Below are 16330 nucleotides of genomic sequence, written 5' to 3' on the forward strand. Positions count from 1 at the left end.
CTGAGGGAATTTATGTTGAAGACCTCTCCAATTGATGTGGATTAAATCATGTAAACTGGTGGCCTCTTGTAACATTAATGCTTGTGGGCCAGTAGCTAACTGGTCTGCCCAATTATTGCCCATGGATAAAAACCCAGGAAGTTTTGAATGCCCTCTCAATGTTGAATATGAATAGGGTCTCCCTGTCCTTCTAATAGGCCCTTAAAGGTAACCATAAGGGGGAAAATAGGGTTTCCATCCCGCTTAATATGTGTCTGGGGAATATGAGGGAGCAAGATAATTACATATAGGCCATCAGAATACAAATTAAAGGATTTTTGAATGTCCTGAAGGGCCATTATTACAGTGAACATTTCTTTATATTGTGCCGACCCTTGACAAGGTTGAAATCTTTGTTGGCTCAGAGTCTTTTGTTGCTCATCAAACGGTGCATAGGCAGAGCCTGTTTTATACCTCCATCAGTAAAAACATGGAGGATGCCAGGAAAAGGTGTAGAAGAAAATAGAGAAGGCATTTTGAGGGGAAGTCACCATAACATGACTGGATAGCCCATAATGGCAGTCAATATGGCTTAGAAACCCCTTTAGGGAGAGAGCAAGATGAGCATTGGCTCGAGTGAGCCACTCAACGTCTGTCATTCGAAAAAGAAAAACAATGGATTGAGGGTCAAGGGTATATTTCCTTTGGGCTTGGGTCCTTCCCTTGATAATAGCATCGGCAATTTGTTTTGCCTAAGAGTACATCCAAAGTGTGCCCACCAGGGGAGTGTGAACCCACTCTAATGGCTCCCCCCTTTGAGTTAAAATTGCAGAAATCAATGTGTCACCCACAAACAACCAGTGGGAAATGGGCTCAAGAATAGAATACCTCTTCAGGGAAACTTCATCCAGGGCTTTTTGGAACTGTAAAAATATTGCCCGATACCTGCTTGTAATTGTAATAACTTCTTGGGGCATCATGTATTTTAGTAAGTCAAATAAGTTCACAAGACAATCTTTAGGGATGGGAACCCATGGTAACAGCTAATTGATTTCCCCTAAAAGACTTTGAAGTTGGGCTAGGGTCAGAGAGGCTGGAATATCCAGCAAAGATTTATGGGGGCTGACCTGAGACCAGGTAAGATGGGATCTGAGCAGCTTAAAAGGAGGTACTTTTTATTTTATTGAGGGCTATAGTAAAACCTCCCTTTTTTAATATGACAAGAGCCTGGGCCAGAAGGCCCTCCAGGTGGACCGGGTCTTGGTGCCTCCGAGTAATATCATCATCCTTGTAGGCATAGGCAAGGGAGGTATCTGAACCCAGCACAGGCCCTAAAATTGTGACCAAGTATTGTTGGCAAAAGGCCAGGCTATTGGCCATTCCCTGTTGCAACACCGTCCATTTGAACCTCCAATCATGCTGGGAAAAATTAAGAGAAGGGATGAAGAAGGCAAACTTCTTGCAGTCATCCAGTTGCAGTGGGATAGAGAAAAAAAAAACAATCTTTAATATTAATCACAACCAAGACATATTCTGAAGGTATAGCAGGAGTCCAGGGCATAGCTCAAAGGGGCGTTCCTACTAGTTCCATCTTTTCATTTACTTTATATAGATCTTAGAGCATGTGCCAGGCCCTGGATGCTTTTTGGATAACAAATACGGGTGTTCCAAGGACTCATAGAAGGATGTATGTGCCCAAGGTTTATCCGTTCCTCCACCAAAAGGTGGAGGGCCACAAGTTTAAGTTTTGTCAATGGCCACTGCTCCACCCAAATAGGGATTCCCAGCTTCCACCTAATGGGAGGTACTTGGGGGGAAGTGGCCTTTAGGTTTGGGGGTGCAACCAAGTGGGTACCATATGTTCCTCTCTATAATTATGAAAGTTAAAAACATCTTTTTCCTTAAGTCCCTCTAGATCCCATTTAAGCCTTTGTGCTTCTTCTCCATCCAGGATATCATCATAGAATGCTCGATGGTCTGTAGTGACCATAGAATCCATTTGTCTTAGCATGTCTTGCCCTAGTAAATTGGCGGTAAGTTTTTTTTTTTTTGCCACTAAAGGGCATATCTTTCCCTTCTCTCTATCTGGGCTAGTCCATTTTATAAGGGCAACCATCTCTTTGGACTGGGAGTTTCCCCTTACCCCCAATATTGGGGACCTGGGTGCAAGCTTCCAGTCCAAGGGCACTTCCTCCTCCCTGAGTACGGTTTGGACTGCCCCCATGTCAATTAGGCCTGAAACCGCTTCCTTCCTATAAAAATACTCATTTTAGGGCTGAGTCTTTTTACCAGGGGGACAGTCCAATGGGCCTGGGTTGTCTTGCCATGAGGCTGCCTGGACCTTACAGCAGAGGGGGTTCCTCCATGAATTAAAAGGGTTGGAGGATGTCCCTCCTCTAGTTTAAAGGCTTCCCATCTAAATCAAATTTGAATCAACGATCCTTTTCCCCATGGTACCCCTTCCTGCACCCCCCAGGGTGTAGGGGGCAGTTTGGACTCCCTCTGCTGGTTGGCGGGGGATTGTTGTGAACAGTCCCTCTTAAAGTGCCCCTCTTGCCCACATTTAAAACAATCGCTCTCCCCAATGGTCTTGGAGTTCCTTGGCTCTTGGTTGCCAGTGCCTGGGTGATAGCTTCAGTCATTACAGGTTTCTGAGCCTATAAAACTAAAGCTAGTGATTGGGATGGTACTGTTGCATTCCCACATCTTGAGAAGCCACCACCCATCTGCTCAGGGAACTCTCTCTCAATCCAGCGCAGGCCACGCGGTGGTCTGCATTCATCCCTTCCCAAACCATTAGCTTTACAAATTGATCCCCGAGGTTCCCTGCTGTCAGCCTTGTTGAACACTCTGTTGGACGGGGTCTATAAAATGAGGTAGAGGTTCACTATGTTTTTGTCTCTCCTGCTATGTGGGATTCAGTGGGCCCTTCATCCAATTTGTACCATGTGGCAAGTGCTGCCTGCCTCACTTGGTCACAGTACGTGCCAGGTATTGCAGCCTTTTGGATGCCAGTGGAGTACCTTCCCCTGCTCCTGTTAATATGGCATAAATAATAGGTATTGCAGGTTGAGCCTGCTGGTTATTTTCTGCCTTAAAAAGGCACACCACTTGATAAACTGAGAACTGGTGAGGACAGCTTTGGCCACATCCATCCAGTCCTTAGGGACACATGTGTGATAAGCAATGTCCTGTCATAGGGTCTGGGCCCAAGGAGAGTTCAGGTCATCCTCCACCACCACCTTCTGGAGGTCATTAAGATCCTTAGCTTCCCATGGATACAATTCCAAGGGTCTGTTAGCTCTTGGTGCAAGATTGACCGGATACTCTTTGGGAAGCAAATCCTGTGGCCCAGGGTCCAGGCTCCCCTGTGGCCCTTCCTTTACAAGGTAAGCCGCCACATAGGTTACTTCCCTGGCCCTCGGCCCCTCTGTGGAATTTCGGTCATCGGGATCCATCTCACAAGTCCCTCTGTAGGGTGTTGTCCCTTCCCCAATTTTGGAGGCATAAGGTGGGGGCCTAGGACTGTCAGGGGCACCCGAGTCGGGGAAGGGAAGTAACCTTCACATTCGTGTTGACTTCCACTGAGTGTGCTTATGTCTGATAAGTGCATTCTCAGTCAAATTTGACCATTCCTTTTCTTCTTCACTTCCCAAGTCCTCCTTTTGTGAGAGAGAATTACCCATACTTAATGGTTTCACTTACCCTGAGAGACTGCTTAGCTTCGAGCGGTATATTTTCCTTTCATGCTCAATGTTAAGCACCAGATGTTGGGTTTTCAATCATCCCATGGAAGACGGACAGACTGCTAGGAAAGCTACATGTGCCACTTGCCTGTTCCCCAGCTTCTCTTAGCTTCAGAGACAGATGCAGCAGGGAGTCAAGTCAAGCAGGAACTCATTTATTACCACACAGCAAGCACTTTTTAAAGCAAAAAAACATGTGGCATGGAAGGGGAGGAAAAGGAACCAACCAATCAATGTAGAGGTCACCCTATCATGCACTTAAGCTTTCTATACTTTCCCTGCTGTCCACGAGCTTTTTATACACTGATGTCACTTCGCCTGATTGTGGTATCCAGTCAGACTTTAACATAAATAACTCGGACTCTGTCCACTCAACTTCTTCTCAGCACCATCTTTGCTGCCCATGTGTCCCACACAGAAGGCCTTGAATTTGCCAAGGAAAGAAGACTCAGAAGCCAAATCTGATATTGGAGTTATAGATCCACCAACTCAGAGGCAATGTATTTACAGTGTTAATGCCAAACAATCTGTGGTAGTTCATTATTAAAATTACTAGCAAATATGGGGAATCTATAAAATCTGAAAAGTCATTGAATATTGGGGTTCATGATTCGTCTTTATAACCTAGTGATTAAGAAGGATGAGACTTGGGGGATAATGGTTTTCAGGCTGGTAAGAAGTTCATGAGGTTCTAGCTCCAATCAACTATAAAAATTTCTATGCTGGAGGGATGGTTAAAATGATAGACTGACTACCGTTAGCAAACAAACTGAGAGCATGAGGTATGTTCAAGCCCCAAACTGGGAGAAAATAAAGGTCCTTAGGAGAATACCATGAGAAGCAGAATTATGAACAGGAAAGCAGAAACAATAGAAATAAACTTAGTGATATAGACAAAGCTTCCCAATGTAAAATATGGCATAAATTGTAATATTTAGGGTTTTCCTTCTTATACAGAAAAATAAATGGTATTTTTACTTGACGAAACTAAAATGTAAAACTGTATGGAATAAATAATCACATTAAGTTTATGTTTCTGTAATTTAACATGTTTTCCTACAAATTTCTAGAATAGTGTAGTTTTGGAAATCAATACATGTTGCCTTTTAATATAGGATTACATATCCTTGCAAGTGTTGTCTGAAATTGATCGACACTGAAATTATTGCCATTGAGATCTTTCTCAAGATTCCAAATGTTTATACTTTCAGCTGACCTTCCACAAAACTCATACCCCAAACATTACTTTTTAGTTTGTTCATGCAATCATAGGAACATAAATATATGTCTGAAAATGTTAATTACCTTTATTTGCTGTCATTAATTCAGTATAACAAATACAATTAAGTAAATACCCTGAGGGAAGTAAGATACTTCCTTCTAAATACAGATTTGCAGGCACACACACACACACACACACACACACACACACACACACACACACACACACACAATCACCACTCTGACTCAGGTTAGGTTCCTGACATTGGGTATCAGACCATGATCTAATAATCAAACTTTCCTTCCTAGACATAAAATATATTCATAATTCCACACATAAACAAACACCAGATCATTCAAAATAATGAGAATATTTAACAGAACCAATAAGCTCTTCAGCCATCTTCTCCCTGATTTCATTCATTCATGATGATGCATTTTCATATCATATTTAAAAATCTTTTTGAGTCTCTCTGATTAGCAGAACAACATATGCTATCATATAATACCAAATGTAGGTAAAATTACTTGTCCCTAGGTAAGCTTTAATATATCTTATCACAGACTTCTTTTTTCTTCTTTCAGATTCTGTTTCTGGCATTTTGCCCTAATTTCTAATATTAAATTACAAAGGATATTCCTAATTCCTTAATTCATACTTCCTAAAATTATGCTATGGAGTTGAATCTGATTTGTTTGCTTATTCAAAATTAAATTTTCTTAACAACTTTCATTATTATTTATGTTATTCCTAAGCCATTTGAAATATCAAATAGAACTGGAAATTGCCCTCAGCAATGCTTTGTGAACGGCATTAATGTTTGGGGGGGGATGAAGGACTTGAATTATCTAGAGTGCCTTAAAATTGGCACTGTTATGCAAAGGGCTCATCATTTAGTCATCTTTTAAAGTGTGGTCTTCTTATTTCATATAAGAATATGTAAGTATGTTTTTCATCACATTCTTGCCTCAAAAGCAGTAGAATTATTTTCTTTGTACAGTTGGTGTCCAGCTGCAACTGTAGTGAAACCTAAAAACAACTGCAGAGCTGTATTGGTCTCTCTAGATTTTGAAATTTTCTTCCAGTAGCCCTTGTGATTTGAGCCCAGATTCATGGGATAGGCACATAATCCACAATTGCAAAGCAGCACAATCAACTTCAATTTTTTTTTATTGTTTCCTGTTTTTCTTATTGTTGGTCTTTTAAGGAGCTAGGGGATCTTCATTTCTCATTGTTGTTGATGTGACTTAAATTTTCCAGATTTTTCAAATGCAATAAAGAGATATAAAGGAGACATATTTAATCACAAAATGCAGCTAAACCTTTGCATGATTTTTTTTATTCTAGTCCTGCTTTCATTTATCTTCAAATAACTTTGAGATGAGCCAAGCATATGTGTTAATTGACATGTATCAAGCATACAGAACTCTGGAATCATTGGATATTGATTTTTATATCAACTTCACTTAAAAAGAAATTTATCATTTGCTTCATATCTTAAGTAATCTACTTAAAGAAGTTTTATTAATTTTATCAACAGATCTCATAATCTATAGAATTGATTCATTGAATAAGTATTTGATTCCTTATTTCCACTGAATTAATATTATATTTATTTTACTTTTTTACCCATGAAATAATAACATTCTTGAGGATAAAACATGCCTATCTTTCATTTTGTTTGCCAAAATGGAACTTAGACATTTTGAAAATTTAACTTTAAATCTGAACCTTCAAATTTCACTAGGACTATAATTGTGTTACTTACAAATTTAATATTAAAATAAAAATCATTATTAAATAGAAAGCAAGATTATGTTATCATACCTTAATCCCTGAATTAACTTCATAATAAAAAACATTTATATTTATATAACAAGATATAAATACTGAAACAAACTATGATATATGGAAACAGAAATGTCCTTTTTTGTTTTGTGATTGTTGTTCTTTATAGTTTGTGATGATTATTTCTTCTTTACTTTATGCTTGGTATATTCATTGTACATCTTCAGGAATGTGAGGGGGGGCACAGAGCTTTAGGGAAAATTGTGAAAAATTGCAGCAGTGGAGTTCATTGAACATTGATGAAAGTGAACTATTTAACACGTGGGTGGAGACAGGAGAGTTGGACTGGGAACAATTGAGGGAACTGAAGACATTTCACAAAAGGAAATGTACTCATTACCTAACTCTTGTAATTGTAACCCATCTATAAATCGCCTTAATAAGAAAAACAGAGTAAATTTATTTTAAAAAGGCAAACAAAATGTTGTTTCTTAGAATCCTAGGAGTTTGTTTTGTTTTCTGGTTTGAGCTGGTTGAGATTATCTCTGAAAATAGCTACGTTGACATTCATTGAGTGAATTTGTGAGCTAATAATAGATAAAAGTCAATTATGATTGTATGGTTTAAGACTCTGATTCATTTATTTCTTCAATCTAATATGTATTATTTCTGTCTACTGTTTTTTGGTTTGGCTTGTTCTGTTTTTTAAGAACCTAGTGGTGCATCATTAGTGCTGATTCAAGATTGTTCTAATTTTCTGATGTACATACTCAAAGCTATATATTTTCCTGAGTATCAGCTGTGCTGTTGTGTCCCAGAGGTGGTAGTATTTTGTGTGTTCACTTATATTGAATTCCATAAAAGTTGTTACTTCCCTCCGTATGTCTTAAGTGACTCACTGATTACTTAGCAATGTGTTATTCAGTCTGTGAGTTTCAGAATTTTTTGTGATGCCTTTTGATGTCGAGATCTAATGTGGCCCCATTGTGATCTGCCAGGATACAAAGACTTATTTCATTTTTATTTTTGAATTCTGACAGATTTTTTTTTTGGGGGGGGGTCCAGTCATGGGGCCTGAACTCTGGGCCAGGGCACTGCCCCTCAGCTCTTCAACTCCAGGCTAGCGCTCTACCACTTGAGCCACAGTGCCACTTCCGGCTTTTTCCTTTTTGCTTATATGGTGGAGAGGAATTGAACGCAGGGCCTCAGGCATGCAAGGCAAGCAGTCTACCACTGAGCAATCTTCCCAGCCCTTTCACAGATTTTTCTTGTGATATAAAATATGATCTATTTTGGAGAACATTCCATGGGCTGCTGAGAGGAATATATATTAAGACACTGCTAGGTCAAATATTCTGTAGATATCTGTTAGGTAGAGCTTGTCAATGCAGTTATTTAACCCTGAAGTTTCTTTGCTAATTTTTTACCTGTATGGCCTGTCCAGAGGTAACAATGTTGTGTTCAATCAACCAACAATATATCTGGATATGCGTGGTTTTAGGGTAAGTAGTATTTGTCTAATGAATTTGGGAGCTCTAGGATTCAGGACATTGATATTTAGAATTGTTATATCCCTCTGATGGGGAGTTTTCTTTATCAATATTTAATGTCCTTCTTTGTTTCTTTTTACTTTCATACCACTTTTAATGTAAAGCCTATTTTATCTAATATTACTACAGCTACTCTGGCCTGTTTATGAGGTCCATTTTTAATTTGTAAAGATGATGTACAGAAAGGTTACAATTACTTAAGTCAGATAATGACCACATTTCTTTTTGAACAGTGTCACCTCTTCCCTCATGTTCTCCCAGTTTTTCCCTTTCAAGCTCCCTCTCCCATAAGTTGTATAGTTCATTTACAATGTAGTGTCTATTGAGTAGCACTGCTGCATTTGTTAACCCTTTGTCCCACCTTTTCTGTGCTCTCTTGCCATTTCTAAAATAAGAATTTAGGCATAATATTGTGTGTGTGTTGTTTTTGTGATTTGAATTCTCAAGGATATTGGTTTAACGTTTGAGCAACAACTCCACTTCTGGCTTTGTGTGTGTATGAGTGTGTGTGTGTGTGTGTGTGTGTGTGTGTGTGTGTGTTGATGTGTGTGTGATTAATTGAGATGCGACTCATGAACTTTCTTTCCAAGGCTGGCTTTTAAAAACTTTTTAAATTTTTTTTATTGTGAAAATAGGGGTTACAATTACATGGGCATGGTAATGAGTATATTTCTTATCAAGCATTGTTGTCTCATCCTTTTTTTCTACTTCTCAACCTTTCTCATCTCCCCCCTTCCTGCCCCATCCACCCCCTGTCAAAGTTGTAAAGTTCGTTTTTCTACATAATGACTTGTAAATTTCATTGTTGCAATGGGTCCACCTGTATCCTTATTTAAACCATATGATTTTTCCCTTGCTCTCCACAAATCATACCAACATCAAATAAAATGCAAGCAGGGGTTATACCGTGGGGGAGGGAAACGTCTGTGACAAGCAGAATAGGTCAGATAAGTTGATGTTAGGTGAAATGAACCTCACGATAAGTATTTACATGTTTTTTTTTTCTTTCTTGCAATTGTTTCTAACATATTTACAAGATGATTTCTTTGTTGCCAAGGCTGGCTTTGAACCCCAGGTCCCCGAGTAGCGAGGATTACAAGCTAGAGAAACCCATATTAAGCACAGATATACCTAAGAATAAAATATATTTCTTATCATTTTAATTTTAGAGGCTCAATTTAACAAATTAACATTTAGATATTTATTTAGTTATTAAAGCTGAACATGCACTGTGAAAAAGAGTTTTCATTTTTATAAAAAAATACACTCAAAGGTTTAAATGTCAGAATCTTTGCACAAATCGAAATACTCTATTATTCAAAGTGACAAAGGGATCCTTAATCAAATTTCTCACGTAAGCTAAAAGCAATAGGCTCTGTCAGGGTGAATGAAGCAATTTTTCATTAAATTAAATATTATCTACTGTAGTCACATGATTTTTTCTTCTTTTAAACATAAGCGTTTTTGACAGAATATATAGATTCATACGTTTTTTGTGTATATAAATATTTTAGTTACTAGTCATGTATTTCTGAAGTTTGATTACTAAGACATTTCAGGGAAAAACTGAATTTCATGTACTATGTCAACTGTGATTTTTAGAAATTGAATCAATCTCAATATGATATAAAGCAAGATATGCCATGGCTCATGCAACTATTCCTAGAATTGAATATAACTTGTTTTTGAATGGTAGGAAATTCATATTATACCTACTCTATAGAATAATTAAAAAATAAATGATCGTGATAGTATTTATTTTTTCTTCCACTAGAAAGAAAGAACCTCACAATAGATGACAAAAACTTGAATGGAAATGTCATAAAATTATGAAGAATTCAAGTTATTATGAGTTAGATGAAATAGTCATTTTTGAAGGTCAAAAAATGAAATCTCTTGAAGCTTTCTTATCTGTTAAATAAAATGTATTTGCACTCAAAATATTTCATTCATCTCTTCAGTAATGGTATAATCCAACCTCCTCGATTTCAAAAATCTTCTCTGATTAATTCAAGTAAATAATTAGGAACAGAAGTTATCACAATTTATAGAAATATCTACCCATAACTCTAGAAATTAAAACTGAAATCATAAAGTGTTGGGATTAATAATTAGCTTTCACTATGTTGCCATAAAAAGGTGAACCCTCTCACGTGGGCATAGTTGTAGAGATTTGGTCATTGAGAACTTATGATCAAAGAGAATGTTAAGATCAAAGTCCTTTCCTCTTCTTCCTTCTTTTACTTCTCTGTCTCCTTCTCCTTTTGCTTTTCCTTCTCCCTCTCCCTCTTCCCCTCCTCGTGTTTCTCTCTTTCCCCACTCTTATTCCTACTTTTCTTTACTTCTTGGCTTCCATGAATACACATACTCCATCACATGTTCCTGACATGGGGTACTGTGCCACCACCAACCCAAAGCAATGAGGATAAGAAATATAAACTGAAATGTGTAAAATCAGAAGACAAGATTAATCTCTCCCCCTTTTAAGTTAATTTTATAAAGTATTTTGTCATATTAATAGGAGACTGACACAGCATGCTCACATTTATTATAAGGGATAAGATTTATTGGAAAAAATCTGACCAATATCGCCCTAATGAAATGATTGATTAAATTAATATTATATTAAGACAAATCTAGTTTAAAATATCAGATATACTTCAATAAGAGGCAAAAAAATCACCTCTATGTTTTCCTATGAGAAGACAGCAGAATAAAATCTGTTCCTTAAGGAAATTGACCTATAATTGACTGCATTGTCAATTTCATAATTGATGTAAGAAGACTGTAGAACAAATTACAACCTAAACTGCATGTATTAAAATTTACTTCGTCCCATGTATTCTATCTATGTCTGGTTCACAAAATGACTTACATTTTATCATATTTTTATTTAACTTTAAGTAGTTGTATGGGAGTTGCTGTTTGACAAAGCAGCTAATGAATAGTGTTTAGTGAGGTTTTTTTTTTTTTTCTTTTTTCTCTCCTGAGGTTTGAACTCTGGGTCTGAATGCTGTTCCTGAGTGCCTTTGGATGAATGCTAGAATTCTATCCCTTGAGGCACAGCAGCACTTTCAGATTTTTCTGAGATTTAATTGGAAATATGAATCTCACAGACTTTCTTGCCTGGACTGGCTTCAAACCTCAATCCTCAGCCTCCTGATTATATAGGATTACAGGTGTGAGCCACTAGTGCCGATTTAATACAATGCACCATTTTTTTTACTCGTCCTGGGGCTTGAAATCAGGGCCTTGGCAATGTCCTTGAGTTTCTTTTCCTCATGCTAGTCTTCTATGACTTGTGTCATAGTGCCAATTCCAGATTTTTTGTTTATGTAGTATTGAGGAATCAAACCCAGGGCTTCACACATGCAAGGCAAGCAGTCTACCACTAAGCCACATTCCCAGCCCTATACAATGCCTCTTGATAATCATTATCCCTCATCCTTCACAATCCTATCTCATCCCTCAATTTACATAATTTTGTAGAATATTCACTGACTCACAATAGCATGTATAGTCACTCAGAAAATATACCACGGATCATATTTTCTTGATAGTCTTAATCATCAACATACTAAAGTTATGCATTATAGAATTCTGTGATTTTAAAGTCTATATTATCACTTAGATTCACCCACTACTATTCTAAAAATTTTCCTAAAGTTAATGCAAATGCAATTTGTAATTTTTCGATAAAGTAAAATGATTCTTAGAATGTTAAAGAGTTGGAGTAAGAATATTACCTTCAGTTCTAGAACATTTTATCCTTACTACCCTCTCAAAATATTCCCATATTTATTATTAGTCACTTCCTGTCAACATTCCAACATACCTCTCTTGAGCAGCTATTATTTCATATTCTTCCTCTACAGATGAGCCAATTTTAAAAAGCTCATATAATTAGAAAATGTAGTCTATTTTATCCATTTTCCCCATGTAATATTACTGTTTTTACAGTAAGTCCATGTAAACTTTTCTCATGGAGAGAACATATGTATAATAGAATAACATCCTCAATGGGCATTTAAATTCTTTATTACATGTTATTGTAAAAGGTTTTGCTCTGTATATTCTTGTACATGTGTCTCATTGGACATATGTTGAAATCTATTTTGTATATAACATTATTATTCAAAATGCTGGATCACAGAGGCAACTCTATATATAATAACTTAAAGATTGCCAGTATGTTCAACAAACTGACTATATCATTTTAAATGTCAAACACCAATGTATAAGGTTTCCAATTTCTACATAATGGTTGTGCAGGGCTATCTTATTGTTTCTATTTCCACTAATCTCTATATGTATGCAATTTCTATGTATGTTATGATCTTTCCATATGTTACTTGGTTGTTATTATATTACTATAGAGATATGTATTTGGATTTTTTATAACTTATTCAGGATGGTTAAAGTTTTTCATTGGCATTAATATGCTATTAATATATTTCTGATTCAAGTCTCTTTAAATAAATTTATATGTATACACACTATATGTACATATGCATATATTCATACTTATATGTGTATATATACTAATACCTATATAAGGATATACAGATCTGTATATACATGTATATAGACATATATGTATATTATTATTTTCATTTGTCTGTAAGTTATCATTTTACTTTATTTGCCAAACACGTCCTTTATTGATTTTACTTTATTTTATTTTATGGTTGATGTTGTACAGAGAAGCCAATTGAGTTGCCGGTGGCTCACCCCTGTAATCCTAGCTACTCAGGAGGCTGAGAGCTGAGTATCATGTTTCAAAGCTAGCCTGTGCATGAAAAGTCCATGAGACTCTTATCTCCAATAAACCACCAGAAAACCTGAAGTGGCCCTATGGCTCAAGTGGTAGAACTCTAGCCTTGAGTTGAAGAGCTGAGGGACAGCACCCAGGCCCAGAGTTCAAGGCCCACAACCCCCACAACCACCATGACCAACAACAAAAAGAATACTGACTGAAAAATCAATAGTATTAAGCAGTCTTAAAGATAGGCTCAACTCTAAAATTTTAATATAATCTTAGATTCCAGCATTGTTCTAGTCCAATGAGCTAAGAGCCCTCAGAAGGTTGAACGAATTTCTTAGTTTATTTACACAATCACTGTAAGTATGTATTTTCTCATCTCTTTCTTTCATTTCACAAGAGAATCTGGATTTATCCTTTATGCCAAAGATCTTCTTAAGATATAGGATGTTAGGCAGAAAAAATTAGATGTATATTTAAAGATTTTCATCTCTTAAGAGACTAAAAAGCTCAGAAGACATTTCGCTATTACTGGCATATTTCAGATGACTTAAATGTTTTGGTTCTTAAACTAAGTGAAATACGTGTAAAATGTTACAGTTTTTCCAAACAATGATTATGGCTTATAATTTTCTGCTCCAATGAGTTGAAACTTCTGACAAGATTGGAGGGCATATCGATTTCAGGGGAGAAGTGTTAATGTTAGAATGCCAAGGGAGATTCCTAAAACAGCACTGCCTATCACATATCTGTTAGTTATACTTATGGCATATAAGTGTATATACCTACAAATATGATTTGAATAAGGAATGTGTGATTTACACAATTCATTCAATAACAAATAAAACCAGAAAACACTTCTATTTATTTATATAAACTAGTATATCTAGTGAGGATTTAAAAATTTTTAGAATATATATTTTAAGATTTATTTCAAAGTACTGTTTATTTTTAATGGTTTATTTTTAATTGTCAGTTTGGAGGCTTGAAATCTGGACCTGGACACTGTCCCTCAGTTCTTCAGCTCAAGATTACTGCTCTACCTCTTGAGCCACTCCAGTTTTCTTTTGTCTCATTGGAGATAATATACTCACAGACTTTCCTGCGTAGGCTGGCCTTGAGCCATGATTCTCAGTTCTCAACCTCCTTAGTAGCTAGGGTTACAAGCATGAGCAACTATATACATTAATTTCTGCATGTAACATTTCTTTTTAGTGAGAATGCTCAAAAACTTATCTTCCCATTGTGATGAAATATCTATTCTTAACTATGATCACTTTTCTTCTTGTAGTATAAAATTAATATATTAACATTTAGTCATGGAAGTCTGCTAATTAAAGTTACATAAAACATTCATTGTAAAGTGAAAGAAATTCATGGTTCTGTTTCTTGTTTTAAGTAAACCATTCTGCGTTTTGTTTTCAATTATATTTCTTTGGAAATGTGTAATATTCGTTGATTTAACTGTTAAAATTTATAGCAATTACATTATATTAAGTTGATTCAAACTTGTATTTGAAAATTACACCCTTACCACAAATATACTTCCACTTTCCTCTATCACATAATTAAAATAACAGTAAAGCAAAGATTGGCGTTAGCCATTCATGTGTAGAATCCTAGAAACTCAGGAGTCTAAGACCTGAATACTTTAGTTCAATGTCAGTCCAAACAGACAAAAATGTGAGAAAACTTATCTCCAATTATCCAGCAAGAAGCAGAAGGTGAGAATGTGGCTCAAGGAATAGAGCAAAAAATTAGAGCAAAAAAATAGAGCAAACAAAAAGCTATGAGCAAAAAATTCAAGGAAGACCATAAAACATTGAGTTCCAGCCTTAAAAATGGCATATACACACAAGACAACAACAAAAATTAATATGAACATCAATAATGAAGACAAAATAGTAGAAAAGATCATGAGAAATATGTAAACATCTGGAAGACAGAAATCATTTGACAGAATTTTGATTCATGAAAGGGAAAAGTGGCAGTCTCATTTGTACAATCTCATTGTAGTCATTTTTATTGAAACCTGGCTATTGGGTAACCTGTGAAAGAGTAGATTGGATTACCTGACTTCGCAGACCTTGCTTGTGACTATGCACCATCCCTCTATGCAAAATCTAAAATAATGCTTGGTAATTTAAATAAAACCTCATGTTAGAGACTGTTTGGCCCACATAGACTGAGGTCCTTATATTGAGGGTTCAGACCAGTTCTTTTGTTTATAACCACTCCTGTTTTAACAAGTTGGGACAAATAGAAGTAGTATGTTTAATTATAAAAGGGAAGCATGCTACAGACTTATTTTTGTTGCTAAGGCTCTAACCACTTTAGATTATTTTTCAGGCCAAGCCACCCTTGAGTAATTATCGCTTACCTATGGCTTCCACAAACGTGAGATAGCAGGAAATTTCATTATATCTAGCTTTCTTTGTTTTTGTAGTTCCTCACGAATTTGTGTTTTTCAGAACTGGCCTTCATATCAGTCTCCTAAATCTCCACCTTCTAATTAGCAAGGTATATTTCATCTCAAGCTTGGACCCACATTATTTTCAATGTAAACATTCAATATTGACTTCTGTTTTCTAGATATTAAATTCTATAGAGGTTAGTATGGATCTTTATGATCTTATAAGAACATAGATAAATCCCTTGAATACTTTTTCCAATTTATTTAAATATTTCTATTATGACATCACAAATAGGACATTAGTATGTCTCAAGTATCTTATGCAGATCAGTTAATTTAATTATTTTGTGCACATATTAAGTCCAATATAATTTTATCAAATCTATATTAATATCCAGTATTCACAGATATGTTTCTTTACCAAAAATAATTGTCTCATGTTTGCCTTTTATAATTAAACCCACCACTTGTCTTTTTTCCATCTGAAACCTCTTTTATCCTGGCAACCAACATATTTTTTTCTCCAACATTTAGATCATGCAATAAATAAACATGATTGCTATCAAATCTATGGTAGATTATTCCCAGTTATTGTATGCCTTAATTTTTTATTGCATTAACTCGAGTTGCCTTTTAGTTCTGTTATTAGAGAATGTAGCACAATTCGTTTCCCATTCACTTGAAGAAAGCCTGAATTGATTTCCTTTTCTTTGACTAGAGGAAATAATGCTACTATAATCCTCTGTGTTTTGGCGTTTTGGTGAATGTTATATTTTATTTCTATGAGGCAAAGCCTGGAAAGATCAATTCCTGTGCTTTACAGTGGGTATTTGCTTATTTCATATGCTAAGAACTTGTCAAATGTTTTCA

Source organism: Dipodomys spectabilis, unplaced genomic scaffold (genome assembly GCF_019054845.1).
Source record: "Dipodomys spectabilis isolate Male_0828 unplaced genomic scaffold, ASM1905484v1 ptg000481l, whole genome shotgun sequence".
In the NCBI taxonomy this organism is placed as follows: domain Eukaryota; kingdom Metazoa; phylum Chordata; class Mammalia; order Rodentia; family Heteromyidae; genus Dipodomys; species Dipodomys spectabilis.